We start from the raw sequence: 23,853 nt of genomic DNA on the forward strand, positions 1-23,853 counted from the left end.
GAGAGACAGAGAGAAAGGTCTTCCTTTGCCGTTGGTTCACCCTCCAATGGCCGCCGCGGCCGGCGCGCTGCGGCCGGCGCACCGCGCTGATCCGATGGCAGGAGCCAGGAGTCAGGTGCTTTTCCTGGTCTCCCATGGGGTGCAGGGCCCAAGCACCTGGGCCATCCTCCACTGCACTCCCTGGCCACAGCAGAGGGCTGGCCTGGAAAAGGGGCAACCGGGACAGAATCCGGCGCCCCGACCGGGACTAGAACCCGGTGTGCCGGCGCCGCTAGGCGGAGGATTAGCCTAGTGAGCCGCGGCGCCGGCCTTCCTTCAAATCTTAACCTGATACCACAACTGAACGAGAGTCTGGATGAAAGAGGGAGGATTGTATTTTGCATGTGACAAAATGCAAATGGTCATGGCAAAAGAATGAACTGTGACAGAATGCATTTTCTAAACATGATCACAGTAATAGGCATGGCTGCTCATGAACTTCCAGAATGTTTAGCTGGAAACTACATTTTCACTCCCTTGACACTGGGAGGGATTCTCCGACTGTCTTGATGACGACAACATGACACGAGGGGATACTGGGTTATTCCAAGGCCGATAGAAGAGGAGATGATGCTTCTGCCTGCATGTCTTTTTCACGTTACATGAGTTTGCAAGTGAACCGTCATGTCCTGAGCAAGCCGGGTCCACACAGATGCAAAGTTCAGGGATTTTGTCTCAGATTCAGATCAAACTTCTCAGCCCAGCCAACAGTCGTGATCAACAGCCAGCAGGTCAGCTGGAAGATTAATTTACTCCTTAGCTTTTAAGAATCTCATCTGAGTACTGCAAATTTCAGATTTCTGACCAAAATAAATGGTATTTTTTTCTAAATAAGAGGTTTGCATGCCTTCAGTTATTATAAATAGAAAAAGTTACTTTTGGTGAAGAAGACAAAACAAGGAACAGGGAATAAAAATGAATTTAAACTTACTCATAATGCTTTCACTTTTCAGAAGAAAATATGATTGAGTATTTTGTTAGTAAGATATTTAAAAAGAAACTATTTAAAATGATATTAACATGTTTCTAACACTATGAAGTATTTTTATTTTTTTAAATTTTCATTTTATTTGGAAGACAGAAGAGAGAGAGAGAGAGACAGAAATACACAGAGATTTCCCCATCTGCTGGTTTACTTCCCAAATACCTGCAATAGCTGGGACTTGGCCAGGCTGACCCAAAAGCCAGAGAGCCAGGCACTGAATCTGGGTGTCCCACATGGGTGGAAGGAACCAGAGTACTAGACTTATCACTTGATGCATCACAGAGTATACAGAGGCAGAGCTGGGGCTCAGAGCAGGCACTCTATGAGATATTAGTGTCTCAAGCAGCATCTTAACCACTGTGCCAAATGTCAATCATATGTCATTATTTTAAAATTCTAGGGCCGGCGCCGTGGCTCACTTGGTTAATCCTCCGCTTGCGGTGCCAGCCTCCCATATGGGCGCGGGTTCTAGGCCAGGTTGCTCCTCTTCCAGTCCAGCTCTCTGCTGTGGCCCGGGAGGGCAGTGGAGGATGGCCCAAGTGCTTGGGCCCTGCACCTGTGTGGGAGACCAGGAGGAAGCACCTGGCTCCTGGCTTTGGATCGGCACAGTGCCGGCCGTAGCGGCCATTTGGGGAGTGAACCAACTGAAGGAACACCTTTCTCTCTGTCTCTCCCTCTCACTGGCTAACTCTACCTGTCAAATAAAAAAAATTCTAAAAGAATTATATTAAATGTTTAGAATTTGAAAATATTATTTAACATACTCAAATTATTCCCCAAGATTTGAGAATGAGATATCTCATTGGATTTATGGGCAACATGATGTAAGTTCTATGTCATGCTTTGAGATCAGAACAGAAAGTCAATTTCTTTAGAGCTGATTTTTTTTATCTATAAATCCAATGTCCTCCATACCACTGTTCATTTCAGCTGGTAATTTAAAGACCCATACATAGTCAATTAACCAGATGCATCCCTTCCGTCTGGCAAAATACAAATAATCAATAAAATATGTATTGAGGCTTATTAGCCCCTACTTTTCAAATTAAGATTCAAGAACATATGGGTGGCCGGCGCCGCGGCTCACTAGGCTAATCCTCTGCCTTGTGGCGCCGGCACACCGGGTTCTAGTCCCGGTCGGGGCGCCGGATTCTGTCCCGGTTGCCCCTCTTCCAGGCCAGCTCTCTGCTGTGGCCAGCGAGTGCAGTGGAGGATGGCCCAAGTGCTTGGGCCCTGCATCCCATGGGAGACCAGGATAAGTACCTGGCTCCTGCCATCGGATCAGTGCAGTGCGCCGGCCGCAGCACACCGGCCATGGCGGCCATTGGAGGGTGAACCAACGGCAAAGGAAGACCTTTCTCTCTGTCTCTCTCTCTCACTGTCCACTCTGCCTGTCAAAAAAAAAAAAAAAAAAGAACATATGGGTATGTTATATTTTCTTTACAAGGGTCTGCATTATGTAACGACAAACTTTTTTTTTTTTATCTTTTATTTAATGAATATAAATTTCCAAAGTACGACTCATGGGTTACAATGGCTTCCCCCCCCATACCGTCCCTCCCACCAACAACCCTCCCCTTTCCCACTCCCTCTCCCCTTCCATTCACATCAAGATTCATTTTCGATTATCTTAATATACAGAAGATCAGCTTAGTATACCTTAAGTAAGTATTTCAACAGTTTGCTCCCACACAGAAACATAAAGTGAAAAATAATAGATGATTTTTTTTAAATGATGATGAAATCAGATCAGACCTATTGTCATGTTTAATCCCAGTGAGAGTCAAGTTGGGAATTGAAAATTTCTTTCTTTTTTCTTTTCTTTTTTTTTTTTTTACAGAAGATCAGTTTAGTATACATTAAGTAAAGATTTCAGTCGTTTGCACCCCCATAGAAACACAAAGTGAAATATACTGTTTGAGTACTCGTTATAGCATTAAGCCTCAGTGTACAGCACGTTAAGGACCGAGATCCTACATGAGGAGTAAGTGCACAGTGACTCCTGTTGTTGACTTTACCAATTGACACTCCTGTTTATGGCATCAGTAATCTCCCTATGCACCAGTTATGAGTTTCCAAGGCTATGGAAGCCCCTTGAGTTCTCCGACTCTTATCTTGTTTAGACACGGTCATAGTCAAAGTGGAGGTTCTCTCCTCCCTTCAGAGAAAGGCACCTCCCTCTTTGAAGACCTGTTCTTTCCACTGGGATCTCACTCACAGAGATCTTTTTGCCAGAGTGTCTTGGCTTTCCATGCCTGAAATACTCTCATGGGCTTTTCAGCCAGATCCGAGTGCCTTTAGGGCTGATTCTGAGGCCAGAGTGCTATTTAGGACATCCGCCATTCTATGAGTCTGCTGAGTATCTCACTTCCCATGTTGGATCACTCTCCCCTTTATTTATTCTATCGGTTGGTGTTAGCAGATACTAGACTTGTTTATGTGCTCCCTTTGACTCTTAGTCCTTTCATTATGATCAATTGTGAACTGAAATTGATCACTTGGAGTAGTGAGATGGCATTGTCAGATGCCACCTTGATGGGATTGAATTGGAATCCCCTGGTATGTTTCCAACTCTACCAATTGGGGCAAGTCAGCCCGAGCATGTGTAACGACAAACTTAAGATTACATTCTAGCTTGAAAAGGCATATGAAATGTAAATTTTAGCTAGGAGAATATGTTTAATTTATTTGAATATTTCACTATTTGGAAATAGCTTGAAACAAAAAAGGACATAATAATCCACCTCTATTAAAATATACTGCCTTAAATAAAATTATTTTGACTTTACTGTCATCATTGATCATCGTGTAGATTTACTAGTTAAATATTATTTTAAAGGATTTATAATTGAATATTAAGTATTTTCCAAGTACATTGTAAAAAAAAACACCCTCTAGGTCTTGCTCTTGTGGTTCCTTTCATTCTCTGAATTTATAGCTAATTTTCACGAGTTATAAAGTTCTGGATTACACATGCCCCCACCCATGACACCTCCCAGCAACCAGGGGCTGGAATTGTGTAGCAGTGGGTACACCACTGTTATGAGGGTGACATCCTATATCATAGTGTTCCTTTGAGCTCTGCTCCTCTGCTTTGGATCCAGCTCCCTGACGAAGTGCCTGGAAAGGCCTAGGGACACACCTCAAGTGCAGTACGGGGGTCTCTGCCATCATGTGGGAGACTAGGCTGTAGTGCTTGACTTCATCCTGGCCCACATTAGGGTATTGCAGCCCTTTGGGGAGCTAATCCCTGAATGTGGGGAGCAACTGGGAGCAACTCGGACTAGACTAAGTTACTGGAATTAAGACTTATTCTATGCATCTGCTCTCCCACAATATGGCGCTGGGAGAGGAGCAAACAGCTTCTACACAGTTGCCTCCAGTTCAACCAATAAACTGTAGGACCTGCTCCTGATTGGAGGAGAGCAGCGTACTCGGCGTGTGGGTAGCAGAGTTGGGATTGGTGGAAGAGGACTATAAAGGAGGAGAGAGACAACATGCACCAGGAACATCTATCTGAAGGAACACCTGTGCAGCCCCCGAGAGAGCCGGCCGGCGGTGTGCCGCTCCCCCGCGGAAGTGGGGAAAGTGGCAGGGGGAACCGCCCTTCCACGGAGGTGGAAGGGTCGGTAGCCAACCCGGGAAGAACCAGCAGCAAACCCGGGAAGGGCCGAGCAGACAAAAGAACAGCGCAGGGTCCTGTGTCGTTCCTCCATGAAGACGGGGAGCGACACCTGAATACACGTTTCTTCTCTTTTTCTCCAAGCTCTCTCTGTCTTTCAAATGAATAGCTAAGTATTTTGTAAAAAGAAAGAAAAAATGACCAGAGTACTATAGTTTTCTAATGTGCTTCAGATTTCAGTAGCTAAATTCTCTAAGAATAGTGCTTTCGCTTCACTCTTCCTCCCTTATCTGTTTTTCATATGAAAAGATATGAATGCTGGTGGAAAATATTATCTAAGCCCCCAGCTTATTAATAGTTTATAGATGACACTGTCATGAGAACTGTGGCCAAGTCATAGCAACCTTGGTGTCTGTGACGGCTGTGTCATCCTTTGCATGATCTGATATGATGTGGGAGGCGCCCTTGCCAATGTTCCTTTGCTTAATATTCACCTGTAACACAGACACCAATGGCTTTTCACTATTTAAAACACAATGAAATCCATATATTGGGAAATTTATATTTTAATTAGAAGTTCTGTCAAATAACCTTCATTTGATACAATGGAAAGTGAAGTGTTTACAGTAATAAGGAAGTTACCGTAAGCTTACATTCTTTAAACTTAAAGAAATATTTTTACAGTTGGTTCCATTTTTATCTGAACATTTTCAATGCACCTTTACTATAGTGAGTATTTTATTTTATTGCTTGTTCATTTCCTGTTTATTTGTAATGTTTGCTGTCAGAGGCAAAATGTACAAACTATTACAAAGCAAATTTGATTTCCAGTACAAGAAAAATGCTAGCTTGTGTAATATAAACCCGTGTACACATGTCTATGTCTGTGTCACCAGCATCCGAACGTACACTTGCCCAGAGGGGCTCTGACCCAGCTGTCACACACACACAGCCGTGTTCTCGCCGCCAAGGCCTGCCCGCTCCAAGGCATTTTATCTTTTACATTATACCCTCTCTGCCTGTTCGTGTCCCACAGTATCCTCCAAAAGTGTGTGTGGGAAATTCATTTTTATGCTGTTCACGTGTGCTCACACATTTAATATAAGAATCAAAAAGTTATTTAGGTTTATAAAACACCATTTCACACTATCTTTATCCATTTCCTCCTAGTCTGGCCTTTGTCCATCTACGTGTGTTAGTCCAGATGGAAGAGAATATGTTTCCCCCGGCACTGCCTTCCCTGACAAATTATGTAAAAGCCTTCTTTTTCTTTTTTCATTTTAATTTTTAATTAGTTTCTAGCAGATTCAATGTGTTTAGTAGATACAATTCTAAGAACATATGATAGTCCCTCTCATCCCTTCTCTCCCTCCTATCCTCTTTCCTTCTCCCCCCTTTTTTTTTGGTTTTTAGTTTTTGAGATAACATATTTTAAACTTACATTACACTAAAAGGCTTAATACTTTGCTAAATAAGAAGTTAAACAAGTAAAAAGCCAAAAGACACTAGTTTAGTGGGAATATAGACATGGCCATAAACAATAACTGAATGGGAAAATGACCATTTCACCTATATAAATTATAAAGTAATCAAGATCATTAAAACTATAGTTGGAAACATTTTTAAAGGAATTATTCATTTATTTGAAAATCAGAGTCACAGAGAAAGGGAGAGACACAGAAAAAGAGAGAAAGATCTTCCATCCATTGGTTCAATCCATGATGGTCACAATGGCCAGGGATGGGCCATACCAAAGCCAGGAGCCAAGAGTTTCATTCAATCTCCCATATGGGTGCAGGGAAACAAGTACTTGGGTCATCCTCCAGCTATTTTTCCCAGTTCACTAGCTGGGAGCTGGGTTGGAAGTGGAGCAGCCAGGACTTGAACTGGCAGCCATATGGAATGCTGGCACAACGGCTTTACCCTCTATGCCACAACATCAGACCCTAATATAACATTCTTAATCATTGGTTTCACAAAGATATAAAACAAAGTTTTACAAAACCATTTTTGCTGCAATACTGATACACACTGACATTTCATTCTTTTTCTTCTTTTTTTGTATGTTTCTTAACTTTTTACCACATATAAGGGAGAGTATACCATATTTGTCTTTCTGGGTCCAAGCCTTATTTTTCTTAAATTATTTTTCATTATCTGAGGTTTACCTAACTTATAGTAAATGAATTTCCTTTTAGCATAACCACATTTAAGTTGAAAATCAAATATTTGCCTTCTATCAAGAAAAGCAATGCTTATTTAAAAATTATAGAAGCAAAAAAAACAAAAACAAAAACATTCTCTTGTTACTATTTTTTAAATGAAGATCTGGATCCACATAGTATTAACATGTCCTGCAAATTTCCAGGAATATTTATTTAATTTTTATTTATTTTTTTAGTTGACAGGTAGAGTTATAGACAGTGAGAGAGAGAGACAGAAAGGTTTTCCTTCCGTTGGTTCACTCCCCAAATGGCAGCTATGGCTGGCGCTGCGCCGATCCGAAGCCAGGAGCTAGGCACCTCCTCCTGGTCTCCCATGGGGTGCAGGGCCCAAGCACTTGGGCCATCCTCCACTGCCCTCCCGGGCCACAGCAGAGAGCTGGACTGGAAGAGGAGCAGCCAGGACTAGAACCCGGAGCCCATATGGGATGCTGGCGCTGCAAGTGGAGGATTAACCAAGTGAGTCATGGCACTTGGCTCCAGGAATGTTTATTTAAAAACCATGCTTTTGTTTTAAAATTTAGAAACTGCTTCAAGATTCTGATATGAAAATTTATAGAAGCAGAAATAATCATAACAAATAGCAATATAATCAAAAGAAAAAGAGGGTTCATTAGACCAATGTAACCAGAAACTGAAGTACTAAAAACTAATTCAAAAATTAAGAAATAAAATTCAATTAATATATGGGATGAAAAGCCCTCCAAGGTCAAGTCAGATATATTATTCTAATAAAACTACAGTTAAAGAGTAGGACATCTGTATTTCTAATAATTTAAATTACATAGAGGTCGGCGTCATGGCTCACTTGGTTAATCCTCTGCCTGCGGCACGGCATCCCATATGGGTGCTGGGTTCTCCTCCCGGCTGCTCCTCTTCCAGTCCAGCTCTCTGCTGAGGCCCAGGAAGGCAGTGGAGGATGGCCCAAGTGCTTGGGCCCTGCACCTGCATTGGAGACCAGGAGAAGCACCTGGCTCCTGGCTTCGGATTGGTACAGCATGTCGGCTGTAGCGGCCATTTGGGGGGTGAACCAACGGAAGGAACACCTTTCTCTCTGTCTCTCTCTCTCTCTCACTGTCTAACTTTGCTTGTAAAATAAGTAAAAATAAATAAATAAATAAAAATAAAGAGTCATTATCTTTAAAAATTACATAATGTTTATCAGGAAATAGCTCAATGATGATCCTAAGTTACAATTTAGGCACCACACAAACACTAATGCAAGAGGGAAGTAAAATAAAGACACAAATATGTGATGTGAAAAAAAATTTAACCTCAAAATTTTTGTTATAAACCAACAGTGTTTACAATCTGATGAAATATTGAATAGGTAATGGTGAAATTTTTTTCTCTCTTTTTAAATTTAGTAAATATAAATTTCCAAAGTACAGTTTATGGATTACAATGGCTTTCCCCCCATAATTTCCCTCCCACTCGCACCCCTCCCATCCCCACTCCCTCTCCCATTCCATTCACATCAAGATTCACTTTCAATTCTCTTTATATACAGAAGATCGATTTAGTATATATTAAGTAAAGATTTCATCAGTTTGCACCCACACAGAAACACAAAGTGTAAAATACTGTTTCAGTACTAGTTATAGCATTACTTCACATTGGACAACACATTAAGGACAGGTCCCACATGAGGAGTAAGTACACAGTGACTCCTGTTGTTGACTTAACAATTTGACACTCTTGTTTATGGTGTCAGTAATCTCCCTAGGCTCTAGTCATGAGTTGCCAAGGCTATGAAAGCCTTTTGAGTTCGCCGAGTTCGATCTTATTCTGACAGGGTCATAGTCAAAGTGGAAGTTCTCTCCTCCCTTCAGAGAAAGGTACCTCCTTCTTTGATGACCCATTCTTTCCACTGGGATCTCACTCGCGGAGATCTTTTATTTAGGTTTTCTTCTTCTTTTTTTTTTTCCAAAGTGTCTTAGCTTTCCATGCCTAAAATACTCTCATGGGCTCTTCAGCCATATCCAAATGCCTTAAGGGCTGATTCTGAGGCCAGAGTGCTTTTTAGGACATCTGCCATTCTATGAGTCTGCTGTGTATCTCGCTTCCCATGTTGGATCATTCTCTCCCTTTTTGATTCTATCAGTTAGTATTAGCAGACACTAGTCTTGTTTGTGTGATCCCTTTGACTCTTAGACCTATCAGTGTGATCAATTGTGAACTGAAATTGATCACTTGGACTAGTGAGATGGCATTGGTACATGCCACCTTGATGGGATTGTATTGGAATCCCCTGGCACGATTCTAACTCCACCATTTGGGGCAAGTCCGATTGAGCATGTCCCAAATTGTGCATCTCCTCCCTCTCTTATTCCCACTGTTATATTTAACAGGGATCACTTTTCAGTTAAAATTTAAACACCTAAGAATAATTGTGTGTTAATTACAGAGTTCAACCAACAGTACTAGAACAAAACAAAGAAAAAATACTAAAATGGATAAAGTATTACATTGTACATCAACCGTCAGGACAAGAGCTGATCAAGTCACTGTTTCTCATAGTGTCCATTTCACTTCAACAGGTTTCCCCTTTGCCGCTCAGTTAGTTGTCACCGATCAGGGAGAACATATGATATTTGTCCCTTTGGGACTGGCTTAATTCACTCAGCATAATGTTTTCCAGATTCCCCCATCTTGTTGCAATTTTAAACGTTTGGATGCAGGTGTAGTGGTTTTTTTTATGGTTTTACTTTGCATTTCTCAGATGATGAATGATACTGAGTACCATTTTGTATTGCTTTCCATCCATTCATTATGTGTAGTGTCTGTTCAAGCCTTTTGCCCATTATTTAATTAAGTTATGCTTGTTCTTATTTTTGTTTTTTTAAGGTGATTTGCATATTATAATGAGTCATTTGTAATATATATTATTTTCCAACTTTTTCTCTTGATCTGCGGTTTGTTTTATATTCTCTTAACAATGTCTTTTGAAAACCAGAAATTTTTAATTTGATGAGGGTACAAGTGGTCTATTTCTTTCTTTTATGCATACTTTGTTTATCATATCTAAGCAATCTTTGCTTAAATGAGGAAGGCATAAAGCTACTCATGTTCTTCTCAAAAATTTTCAAAATTTTGGTTTCCCATTTGAGACCATGATCCATTTTCTGCAATCTTCTAAATCCAATGATAATTTAGTGTGTTTATGTATGGATAAGCAATATTTCCTGCATCAATTATTTCAAAGCCCATTCTTTTATCTTGAATTATTTCAGATCTTTCTAAGTCATGTGTTTGTGTATGGATGAATATATTTTAGCCACTCTATTCTTTGCATTAAGTTCTTTATTGTCTGATGCTATCTTGATTACTGTGACTTTAAAAATAATTCTCAAAATCTTATAGTGATAGCTCACTTTACCCTTTTGTTATTCCTTATCCAGGGTAGGGGGTGCATCTTACATGCTTTGTATTTAAATATTGTGAAATTCTTCATAGGAACTATTTCAAGACATTGAGTAGGATGGTGTTGAATCTACAGATAAATGTTAGGAGAATATATGTTTTAAAGATATTAAATGTTCTGCTATATAAGCAATGTAAATTATTGTATTAATTTATTCTTTCTTTAATTTCTCTCAGCAATAATTTTTTAATTTCCAGAATAAATGTCTTAATTATTATTAGATTTTTCCTTAGGTATTTCATTTTTCAGGTTGTTAAAACTGGGATTTTTTTGCACTTTTAATTTCTAAAAATTAATTGTTCATCAATAGAAGAGCAGTTATTTGTGTGTAAGTTTTGTATCTCATAATCTTGATGAACACACTTACTAACCCCAGTAATTGGTTTTTATATATTTTCTTGGATTATTTTCACCTAACCATGCCTAAAATGAGCCTGTGAAATATGCCTATGTTGATATTTTGAAAAGAAAATCACTATATCTATTATATCTTTATATATATAATTATATATAAATATATATTGCATTATATAATATATAATTATATATAAACATATAATTATATCTATTATATATTATATGTATTATATATCTATATATATTATATCTATTATTTAAGGTGATATGTATCTTTATTTTAGACCTCAACCCAAATATACATTAAACATAGTATTAAAAACTGTGTACCACAATTATTGTAGTAGACTAATGCTAATTCATCCCATGAATGACTTCAGAAGCCTTAGATTATCTATCAGCTTTAGAACAAAAAAATACAATTAGAACATGAGAAATACAAGTGAGGGTTTACAATTATATTTTTAAAAATTTGTTCCTTATATAAGGTGAACAAACTTCATGTATTTCATATATACAGATTTAAGAGCATAGTGATAGTTCTTTCACTACCCTTGCTACTGCTTATGATCTCACCCTCCCTCCTTCCTTTCTTATTTTTTCTTTCAGTTTTTACAATGACATACTTTATTTCATAATCACAAGCTTGATCTTCCACTGAATAAACAAACAAATAGTAAGTATAAAAATCATTGTTGTTCAAGAGTATAGACAAGGATTGTAAACAACAGTCAAATCTCAAAATGTCAATTTTACTCATATAAATTATATTTTTGTGTTCTGTATATTAATTACCACAAGTAAAGGAAAACATATGATATCTGTATTTTTGGGACTGGCTTATTTCAGTAAGCATAATCGTTCCAAGTTGCATACATTTTGTTGCAAAATACAGGATTTAACTCTTTTTAATGGCTGAGTAGTATTCCATGGTGTATATATATCCCATTTTCTTTATCCAGTCATTGGTTGATGGTCAACTGGGTAGATTGCATATCTTAGCTCTTGTGAATTGAGCTGCAATAAACATGAAGGTACAAATAACTCTTTCATATGCTGATTTAATTTCATTTGGGTAAATTCCCAGGAATTCATGGCTGGGTAACATGGTAGGTCTATTTTCAGATTTCTGAGGATGTCTTCCATATTGGTACTACTGTAATAGAGGGCAGCATATGTGCGATAGTTGAACATCAAATTTGACTTTAATTCAGCTGCCAGCCAAATGAATAGGATATATTTACTTAGGTCAACAATGGTTTTACAAAACCAAGTATATACAAGTTCAGTGTCAATGTCTCACTGTATACACATATTAATGTATCTTGATGTCAGGTGTCCATTTTGGAGTCAACATGAGGGTTTAAGGAATGTCAGAGATTCCTTCTCAGCTTTTTGGCTAAGATCAAGTGTGGGAATATCACAGATGCAGATGATGGGGTTCCAAGTACAAGACAATGGGTCAGAAAAGCCTAAATGATGTATGCAGAGAAAAGATAAGCTAAAAAAGGAGAACTAGGATTGACCTGAAATACCTGTTTGTGGTAACTGTTGGTAAGTGCTATAAACTGATCAGTGTATTATAAAGTGTCAGTGATATATATATATATATATATATATATATGTATATATAGTAAAAATTGTGTGAATGAAATACTATTTGGTATAGATATATAAAAATGTCTACACTGAATTGTACCCCTTAACCAAAAAACTTTCTCTCCCAAGTTTTATGATTTTTTTCATGAATTCCACATTATGTAATATTAATATACCTATCTCTTTGAAAAATAATATGCATGTATGCATATGGTTACATATGAAGCAAATATAGCAACATGCTAAAAATTGTTATATTTATGAATGCTCATGGAATCTTTCTTTGTACTTTTCTATATTATTTGTGATATTTAAAAATAAAAAATTTAAAAGAAAGGTTAGTCTTTCTAAGGAATAAAAGAAAACTGAGGCATAACATCTTTAATAATGTTCTTCCTCTGTGTCACTTTTTTATGTATTAGTTTTATAGATTAGATGCTTCTTTTCAATAATTGAGTACAACAGTGATTATTATCATCTTATTTTACTGGGAATAACAGAGTATTTGTGGCTTCTGTGACATAGCTACTGTCACACCTGAGAAAGTCACAGATTAATGTTCAGGACAGTGGTTCATGTTCTATATCCATTCCTTCTTCTTTTACCCTCTTTGCTATTCTTATCTTCTCATGCCTTGGCAACTCATGACAAGAGCCTAGGGTGATTACTGATGCCATAAACAGGAGTGTCAATTTGTTAAGTCAACAACAGGAGTCACTGTGCACTTACTCCTCATGTAGGATCTCTGTCCTTAATGTGTGGTACAGTGTGATTTAATGCTACAACTAGTACTCAAACAGTATTTTTCACTTTGTGTTTCTATGTGGGTGCAAACTGTTGAAATCTTTACTTAATATATGCTAAACTGATCTTCTGTATATAAAGAGAATTGAAAGTGAATCTTGATGTGAATGGAAGGGGAGAGGGGAAGGGAAAGGGGAGGGTTGCGGGTGGGAGGGAAGTTATGGGTGGGGAAGCCATTGTAATCCATAAGCTGTACTTTGGAAATTTATATTCATTAAATAAAAGTTAAAAAAAGCAAAATAATCAATAAATAAATCTTATATACAGGCAAAATTTCATTTATGAGTAATAGTAGAAAATCAAATATACATCGCTGAATAGAAAACTGTCTAATTTTTTATTATCTTTTATTTTTATCTTTATACTAACAAAGTAACGCTATTTTCAATGGGATGGATATCTAGGAATGATAAGTGAAAAGCATAATATGTTAGCAGTATGTTTGCAAAATTCAGATGCAAAAATAGATGAAATCCAAGATGATTTAAATTTGATGGCTAGTTGAAAGTATTTTAGTAAACATAGAGGAATATAAATAAAGAGTTTAAATAAATTACAATTCTAGAAATATCCTAGGATGCACAAACCAGTGCAATACCAAAGAGTAATTTTCTCAGCTCTCTCTCACACAAAGCCTCTCACACATACATATCTGCCAATTTGTTGGCATTCAAGTACACAGAGGGTTCTATGGCTTTAAAATTGGGATGAGTTTTAAAAATACGATCTAAGGAAACAACAGAGAAACAGCCAAAAGACTAAGAAAGTCCTAATAAAAGATCCTAATAAAAAAGACAGTGAATGGGGAACTTCAAATCTTCCTTCACAATTTCTGGTAATTATATACATAATAGTGTAACAGAAAAAACACAAACTGGTGTAAATTCTTGCAATTGTATGTGTGGATGCATATATGAAGTTCCAAAGAAGTTACCCAAAAGAAAATACTTTATGTTCAACCTATGTGATTTTTAGACATTTTCTTTTCATTTAGGTAAGAGATAAGATAATTCAAAAGGATTCAAGTTGTTCTTCTAGAAGCATGGCTTTTTTCTTGCCTATGTAATATTATGCAACAACATAGAAAATTCTTGTTTCCTATTGAATTCATGTTGACACTACTTTATGTGAAAACCTGTTATTACTGGCTCTTTAAAAATAACACTTACACTGCCGGCACTGTGGCTCAACAGGCTAATCCTCCACCTAGCGGCGCTGGCACACTGGGTTCTAGTCCCGGTCGGGGCGCCAGATTCTGTCCCGGTTGCCTCTCTTCCAGGCCAGTTCTCTGCTATGGCCCAGGAGTGCAGTGGAGGATGGCCCAAGTGCTTGGGCCCTGCACCTGCATGGGAGACCAGGAGAAGCACCTGGCTCCTGCCTTCGGATCAGTGGGGTGCGCTGGCCACAGCGCGCCGGCCGCGGCGGCCATTGAAGGGGGAACCAACGGCAAAGGAAGACCTTTCTCTCTGTCTCTCTCTCACTGTCCACTCTGTCTGTCAAAAAAAAAAAAAAACACTTACACTTTGTTTATAATTTATACACTTATTTAAAAATTATCAACAAGCAAATTATATACAAAAATATGCACTGTTTGTCTCTTCTCTGTTTAATAGAAAATAGTTTGCTTTTTTTCTTATATTTATTGCCTACTTGACCTTTTTTCTCTCTGACAGTTCCAATCAAAATCAAGTTACATATTGAGAAAGAATAGAGATATATTCAAACATGTTTAATTAACACTCTACCACTCCACCCCTCAATTTGTTTAACGATTATGTGATATAATGCAGTACATTCCAGATAAACATCAAAAACCAACAATTGTCAAGTAGGGATTTGCTGTCAAGTTGCATAAAAATTAGCTGTGATAAACATAGAGAAACTGGCACCAATCCAGACCTATGTAATCGAAGTTTCTAAAAGAGAATTAGGAAATATGCAATGAAAATATCTCCCCTGGGTGACTCTAATGTGAAAGGTTATCCAAGTTCACGGTTACAGCACACAAGAAACTACCTGTTTCTGAACTAAAAGCATAACAAGCATTACAGTAATCATAAAAGCAGAGCAGGCATTTGGCACAGTGATTATCAGCACACTACTTGGAACACCCTCATCCCATTTCGTAATGTCAGCGTTAAGACCCTGGCACTGTCTAAAGACTCCTGCTTCCTACTAATGTGCATGCTGGGAGTCAGTGGTGATGGCAAGTGGTCTTCCATGTGGGAGAGCAAAGCTGATTTCCTGGTTTCCAGTTTCAACTTGACCCAGCAGTGAGCAGACAGGAGTCTCTCTCTCTCTCTCTTTTCTTTCTCTCTCTCTCTCTGTCTTTCTCACTGAATAGACTAGTGAAAAAAAATCAAACCTCATTGTAGGTGCTAAACTCTGATTTTTTTAGAATTAGAAAAAAATAAAAATATAGGACATTCAATGCCTGTGTTGGTTTGATTGACCTACTCTCATTTGTCTCTCCAGATTGTATACTTTACAGAAAGGAGCTCAACTCCATTCAGGAAATATATGAACATTTGTTTTTCTTAGTAGTATTCCTACACAGAATGCTATTTTCAATTTGTTTAATCAGCAAAGACTTCTCTGTCAAGACACATATTGAGTTACTTATCTTGCAATAGTTCTTGACTATTCAAGCTTACTTACCACTCCTTAGCTCTGTATTTGTTTTGATCAAACCACTCATCACATCACATTGAACCTGCTGTTGCTTGCCTATTTATGTCCATAAATAAAAAATGAGCCCTTCCAGGATACCTGGTGTTCTTTTAATTGTTGAAGCCCTCATTTAAGTTGTGAATATTGTTTCATGTGTGATATGCTTCAATAAATGTTTGCCCAATCATTAATGACATGATAATAGGGGCAATTAGTTTTCATAGAACAATCTTTGCTGATAGAAAAACCCACTTAGGAGACCAGATAGACTTAGCAGAAGGTAATTTAGGATCCAAGAAAAGTTTTTTTTATCATAGTAAACATTGTTGCCAAATACTAATAGATTATCCGTCAATCTTCATTGTTATGATTGTTTGTTGAAAGTTAAATCATGCATGATTAAACTCTTTCTAGTCAATGATTCAGACAACAAAAATAATAAATACAGGGTTGATCCACATTTTTATTCTTTAATGCAGTTTGTTCTTTATTTATAATCTTTTATGTTTAAAATAATGCCATGAATTTTTACATCGTGTTGCTTCTGCACTAGTTTTCTCCGTGTGGTTTTCAAAAAGATCATGGATAAAATGTGGAAATTGCTCCAGTTGAATAAGCAAGTTTAATTCTGTGGTGATATTTGCTTCAGTTACAGGCTACGTAATCCATGAAGTATAATCCTGAGTACGATCCATGGAGATGATTTTATTAGTAGGAAGCATCATCTAAACTCATGTGATTCCACCCATTGTTCAATAGGATGAAATGTCAAAACATTAAAGTCTCATTTATCTTTAATTTCATTCCAAAAACTAGTCTTGAAAGCAACCAATTATCTTATTAATCACTCCCAGGAAACGTTACTAATGTTCCATTATCTGCATGTTTAGGTTTGACCTTTGATGGTGCAGAAAAGCTATCTTCACTTTAACAAAATCATATCCTTCAGTTTTGAGAATGGTTAGTTGCAATATGATTAGGATTCTGCTCTTTCTCCATCTACTATATTCATATTATGCGTATTACAAACTTGGGCTTCTTCAGTGTTTATGTCATGTTTGATTCCATGCTTTTTGATGACCTATATAAAAATAAATTGTTCATATTCAGATTTATTTATCATTGATACATAAAAATCCTACAAGTTGTAGGATATCAACCAATGTATCAATACCTGTTTACATTGTATAATATTAAAATCAGAGTAAACATATTTATCTCCTCAAATATTTATAATTTCTTTTGGTGGGAATATTCAAAATTCTTACTTCAAGCTTTAAAAAACACATTTACAGTAGATCATTGCTATCTATAGGTATTTTACTATGCAGTAAAACACAAGAACTTATGAACTTACTCCTCCTACCTAACTCTAATTTCTTTATTTCTTTTATTTTTTGGTGCTGAAACCCAGAAGCAAACTCTAATTTCATATTTATGAAGCAGCCTTTCCCCACCACTCCCTCCCTCCACCCATCCTGGCTTTGGGAAATGGTCACTTCACTCTCAAGTTCTATGAGGTTGAGTTTTTCAGAATCAACATGTGAGAAACAAGGTTCAGTACTTACCTTTCGGTACCTGACTTATTTCACTTAACATAATAACCTACAGCTCTTTATATGTTGTGACAAATGGCAAGATTAGACCATTTTTAAAAGAAAGTTGGTTTACTTGAAAATCAGAGTATCAGAGAAAGGAGAGAGAAAGGGAGATAGAGAGAGAGAGAGAGAGAGAGAGAGAGAGAGAGAGCAAGAGAGTGAGCTTTTATTTTCTATTTCTCTCCTCAAATGCCCATAACATCATGGGCTGGGGCTGGCCAAAGTCAAGACACTGGAACTCCATCTGGGTCTCTTATATGGGTGGCAGGAACCCAAATATTTGGGCCATTATCCCCTGCTTCTCAGGTTCACTATTAGCAAGGTAGAATGGAAGTGCTAATCTGCACAGATGTCCCAACCTGTGGCTTAACTTGTGTGCCACAATTCTCATCCTCAGATTTGCAATATGTTTGTGACTGAATAATATTTTTCTGTGTATATGTAGCAGTTTCTTTATTCTTTATTATGAAGTGAATACACAGGCTATACTGGCAGATTGTTTAAATTCTGCTATGGTGAGTTCTGAGAATTGGTGATGTGCAATTGTTTTAAAGGCATGATTGGCCACATCCTTTCTCCTTTTGTAGCTCCAAAGCCTGGATGGGGGTCGTGGACTCATCTTCAGACCTGAGGAGAGCAGTGCCTGTCTAGAGGTGCCCTGACCGTTTATTCCCCATTTATAAGGAAGCAGAAGAGTCTCCTCTTATGTTTCAGTGCATCACTGGTTCAGAGGCATACGCCACTAAAAAGTGTCCATTTTGGCAATCTTCATGTACTGCCTGAACACAACTGTATACCTTGTAGAAAGTCCTAAAATGTTCAGTATCAGCATCATAGAAAGTCATACATCCCCTTCCTTTGTGTGTTTAGTATGGAAAATTTATTTCCAGGAAGTTATGACAGGAATTCACAGAGCACAGAGTCAAGAGAGCTTTCAAGTTACAATTACAGCTGACTGTAAATGGCTCTGCCCCATTTACATCAGCTGTTACAATGTCTTCATTGCAATAGTGTGTTTGTCGCCCAAAGTCACCATCTGCTTCCTGATTTTAGTAAGATTTTCTTCCATACAAGTTTTCCTACTAATTTAATGCTTAGTACATAATTCAGAACACGGTATTCTAACAAGTCTTTTTGCAATCATTCCTGCAGTAAAAAGTGTTTCAAAATCAAGTATGTAGGAATGTGTGTCCTTCTGGCAAGGTATTTACAACCAAAGAAAAATTCCAGCTGGTAGATTTGAATCAGGCACAATATCCTTAAATGCAATGCAAATAAAAAATATATGAAAGTGGAAAGAAGCACAGAAAATTGTTAGAGAAATTCAAAACATTGTGCAGATACTTTACCGAAGTTACAACCTTCCTTACATAATGTTATCTCATCAATCTAGAGCTCTGGGGTTCTAGAGGTACATAGCAGATGACTTGGAGCTCCACTATTCTGCTGAGTTGAACTAAATTTCTGAAATCATTTAAACTCCCTTAAGAGAATTACATTTATTATCCTGTCAAGAGGGACTAGAACATATATCTGTTTCATGAAATTGGTTGGTGAAAAGATATATGTGGTTTTCGTCTGTTTCTGAAGTGCTTTGAGAAGACAAGAAGTGATCATAAACACACAAGTATCTCATCAAGATTTACTGAATATCGCTATTTGTTCTGTTTCAAAGTCACGAGAACTAGAAAATTTCGGCAGAAAACTGACAGGATGAATTGGGTGACAGTGACAGTGAATCAGCACTCCCCCATGATGTTATTACTGGGGAAGGACTGAGTGGCAGGACTCTCAGTGCTGAGGCTCTGCCCTGTTCTCTCGCCCACGATTTAGGAAACACAGCTGCAGTCAGATATAGGTAAAGGGTGTGCCTACAGCCATGTGGCCTCCCTGCTTACATGCAGACCAGGTGATCAAACAAACCTCTCCAAACCAAAATGCAGTTACCATGTCAGTACTCCCATTTACTGGTGCATCAGTGAACTTTAGACCCGTTCTGGGGAGACTGTTTCCTGCTAATGCTCCTGGTGATGTGCTCACTCTTGAAATACCCTTTCGACAAGGAGTCTGACTTACTGCACTCTTTCATTAAATTGTGTAGAATGTGCATTGTTGCACGGAGGAAGACAAAGGCTCCTTCCTCTGAGAGCCCACAACCAAATGACATGTGATAGAGGGGAAAAATGAAAATCAAAACTCTTCCTTGAAAGTAGAGGGAATGATGGGGCCGGCACTGCGGCACAGTGGGTTAACGCCCTGGCCTGCAGTGCCAGCATCCCATAAGGGCGATGGTTTGAGACCCTGCTGCTCCACATCCGATCCAGCTTTATTCTATGGCCTGGGAAAACAGTAGAAGGTGGCCCAAGTCTTCATAGGAGACCCAGAAGAAGCTCCTGGCTCTTGGCTTCGAATTGGCACAGCTCTAGTTGTTGCGGCCAATTGGAGAGTGAATTAGCGGATGGAAGACCTCTCTCTCTCTCTGCCTCTTCTCTCTCTGTGTAACTCTGACTTTCAAATAAATAAATAAATCTTTTAAAAAAGAGTTAAAGTAATCTTTAAAAAAAAACTAAAAAAAGAAAGTAGAGGGAATGAGAAAAATATAAACATAGCTGATTTGGGGGGAGTCTTGTTAAATTTTTATAAATTTTGAGAAATTATTGCCCATGCAAATTAAAAGTAGTGGAACAAGGAAACCAAGGAATGAGACTAGATACATTTAGAGTGTAATTGCTGGACATTCACTAAGGAATTAAGAAAAACAGTGAAAATATTTCCAAACCCTAACAGCGACCACACTGAAGTCTCAAAGCACCTCGATGAAGGAGGCCATGTAGACATACACATATTCTTGATTAGCTACAGCAATAGTTTGCAAATCTGGGAGGAAAAGCCAAATAATCAGGTAATAAAAACAATGAATGAATTTAGGGTTATCAGTGAAGTAACTGAGCATGGTAACAATTCTGAGAATGGAGTCTACTGTAGATTGGAAGGTGTTGAAATACTGAACAAAGTAGACGTAAATCACAGTTTGAAATCTTGGTGTATAGAAGGTGATTTTATCAAAATTTGATAATCAGATAGCTCAAGAAAATTAGCTGGGTAAGTATAGGCAATTAATTTTTAACTTCTGAATGCCCCACTATAACCATTGGCATCATAAGTCTGAATTGAACAATCTTAATTGAAGGCACTTTAAATTTAAAAAATGGTACATAATATGCCCAAAGTAATGTGTTAAAGTGATGGGCGACTAGAAAGAAGAAGTTGAATATAACTCTATGACTGTAATGTCCACGACACAGCCATGATTATAACAGAGGTAATGGACATAGACAAGAATGTTGGTAGTGCTAAAGTTATAATAGAAGGACCAGTACAGTTCATTAACAGATATATCTAAAATCACCTTCTTTTTTATTGTATAATCTATTAAGCTAGCAAAATTAATATTTATAAATATATTTCTTAAATGTTAGTCTGTGTCATCTATTCAATTTTAGCATAGTGTAGATTTAAATATAATCAATACCTTCTGTAGAAAGTCACTTCTTGAGAGGGCTAAGTTCCATGTAAATAAGTTAAATACTGAAAATGTAATCCTATCCCAGTCCCCTAGAGTAAGAAATACTTCTTTTTTTTCTTCTATTATGTAGTCCTCATCATATATTTCACATAGTGTGGTCTGTAATTTAGTAGGTATGTTGGTGTCTTTCCATGAAACATTCTTTCTATAAGGGAAAGGGTATAGACACATACATATATGAAGGGTCTCCTAGAAGTTCATGGAAAATACCTAATATTCTAAAATATGTGGATTTCTAAAGTTTTTGCACATAATAAACCTTTCCATTGCACATTCCATGAGTTTTGTAAAGAATCCTTGTGCATATGCACACACATACAACATAGTTACCATGCCACTTCACATCTCATATCCTAAATAATCACTGTCTCTTTAAGATTTATTTATTGATTTATTTGAAAGGTGGAGTTACAGCGAGAGAGAGAGAGAGAGAGAGAGAGAGAGAGAGAGAAATCTTCACTGCCCAAATAGCCACAATGACAAGCTTCATTTGAGTCTCCCTTGTGGGTGCAGGGACCTCAGTACGTGGGGCCATCTTCTTCTGCTTTTCCAGGTATACTAGTAGTGAGCTGGATTAGAAGTGGAGGAACCAGGACTCAAACCAGTGCCCTTATGGGATGCTGGTATCACAGGTGCTGGCTTTACCCAAGACACCACATTGCTGGCCCCAGTAATTCTCTCATAATGCTGTCCAGTCAAACAGATTTTTTTGCTGGCTACTTCTCCTTACTATCTAATTCTACTAATACACACCTATATGGAGACTCAGGTATCTAATTGCAAGCACTTATTAACAATTTCAAAATATATCTGGATGTTATGCAATACTGTTATCAGGTTAGAGGCAAGAATATAGGAAATTACTACTTTTTATACACAACTTAGCCAGGTGATAATAAACTCAATCAAACACATGGAGTTCTTAAAGTGTTCTTGTGTATCAAGAAAGCAGGAAACCAAGGACAGAAGTATGAATTGTAATAATATTTAAAAAGGAAATATAAGAGGAACAAAGATGAGTAGTAAGTAAGAAAAGAAAATCACAAAAGAAAGAAGGGTCATACACTCTGTAGAAGAGATTTGTTGGATTTTTGACATGTTGAAGAGAGTCAAACAGATTAAGTTGTGGACATTCCTATTTCATTTAACATCATAATGTTTGAATTGAAAGAGAATCCTTCCAATGGACTGGTGGAATTGGACTATTATCTGCAAAGTGTTATTCAACATAAGGAAAGAAGAGGAAATATTTAAACATAAAATTTTATTTGAAATTCTTTTATGAAGAAGAGATAGAATGATTAGTATATAAACGGGGACTTTATTGCTTTTTCAATAAACATGAAACTAACATCTAAGTAAGACTATACAGATTTATACATTTGTGTATAAAATATATCACTTTATATCACTTATTTTAGTTATTTATATGGTGTATAAGACTAAAGTAAGTGAAATTAATTTATATTCAGAGGAAAGATAGATCTATAGGATTAGAGACATGGGAAGCAGACTTGAATTGTAAAGTGGTGTCTATTATTTATTTGTTTACTTTTAAAATGTGGAAAGAGAGGAGAGATAAAGAATCTACCATCCACTGGTTCATTCCTCATGTATCTACAGTTATGGAAGCTGGGCAAGGCTGAAGTCAGGAGCCTGGAACCCAATCTGAGTGTCCTACATGAGTGGAAGAGACCCAAGTACTTAATCTAGTATGTATTGCTTCCCAGGCTGAGCATTGTAGGAAGCTAGGCTTGGAAGGGGATCCAGGTGATGAACCCACAGTCTTATATGCAACTGAGGCACCCCACATGGTGTGTTAACCCCTCTGCTAAATGCCCACCCATGCAGAGGAGTTTTTAGAACAGCAGTTTCAGAGCTGCGACGAGCATGATGATTGGGAGAAGGGGGAATTTGAGGGCACCCCTGGTGCAACACTTATGATGATGCTTGTGCTTCAGATGCTGGTGCACACCCTGGTAGGCAGAAGGTGATGACTGAAGCAGTTGGGTACCAGTTTCCCAGGCAGGAAACTCATTCTTAGTTGTGTTCTTGCTTCAGCATGGCCCAGCCTCAGATGTTGTGGGAAGCTGGGGAGCATCTGCCTTTGTATCTCTTCTTTGCCTCTCCAGACAAGGAAAATAAGAATTACAAGTATAATTAAAATGAACATACAACTGTATAGTATTGAGAGCCTAGTGTGAAACTCCCCAGGTGTGTGGCACACTCTGGATATGCTGAGCATCATTGGCTATCTTTAAAAGGACTCTACATTATTGTAGGACATTATGGGGATTACAAGGGTCATATCTATTGCTTATAACATAAGGCATAAAGATAGCTCTGATGGTCATTTAATCCTTTATCACTGTCCCTAATACAATTTTGCACTTGAATGATCTGGAGAGAATAACTGTTCTTTCCAGTAGACTATGATGCTTTCCCAATGAACACCTGTGCATGCTATAATAAATGATTCATTGAATTGCCCACATCAGAAATCAAATTCCGATCTATGGAAACTATTTCACAATCAACCAACCTCTACTAAAATATGCATTTTCACCTGTCTCTCTTGGAACTGAAAGAAAACAGAAATAGAGAAACTTTTCCCAGTGAATTAATGAGAACTAGACTTGACTACACAATGTAAGGAATACACTTGCCATTTACTCTTTGTCTCTTCTCTGGTTGTCATGGTGATCTTAGCTAAAACTGGTACAATATTAAACAGAAATATTCATATACATTTATATCATTCATAAAGTAGTAAATGCAATAAAGACATCAAGATTCCATAAAGGTAGTTTTAGAAAACATTGTAAGCCTTCTCTCTCTTAAGGAAATGGTCCTAAAGTTTAAATCAATTTTGGAATCCCTTTCAAAGTTTTTTTTTTATTTGACAGGTGGAAATTAGACAGTGAGAGAGAGAGACAGAAAGATATTC

The 23,853-nt window shown here is 37.6% G+C and overlaps 1 protein-coding gene across 6 annotated transcripts in view; it reads left to right on the forward strand.

Moving 5' to 3' along the window:
- LOC103346476 (leucine-rich repeat-containing protein 37A2) overlaps nt 1-23,853 on the forward strand; it is a 214,833-nt gene that overhangs the window by 108,087 nt on the left and 82,893 nt on the right. For 4 of the 6 annotated variants that reach the window (XM_089317063.1, XM_089317064.1, XM_089317068.1 and 1 more), the window contains exon 4: nt 11,259-11,325. The exons of the other annotated variants lie outside the window; for them this stretch is intronic. The gene's annotated coding sequence lies outside the window, so the exon portion shown is untranslated. The remainder of the gene's footprint in view (nt 1-11,258; nt 11,326-23,853) is intronic. 6 annotated transcript variants of the gene reach the window in all.

The sequence above is a fragment of the Oryctolagus cuniculus genome, chromosome 17 (genome assembly GCF_051225735.1).
Source record: "Oryctolagus cuniculus isolate XC-2025 breed Fujian yellow rabbit chromosome 17, ASM5122573v1, whole genome shotgun sequence".
Lineage (NCBI taxonomy): Eukaryota > Metazoa > Chordata > Mammalia > Lagomorpha > Leporidae > Oryctolagus > Oryctolagus cuniculus.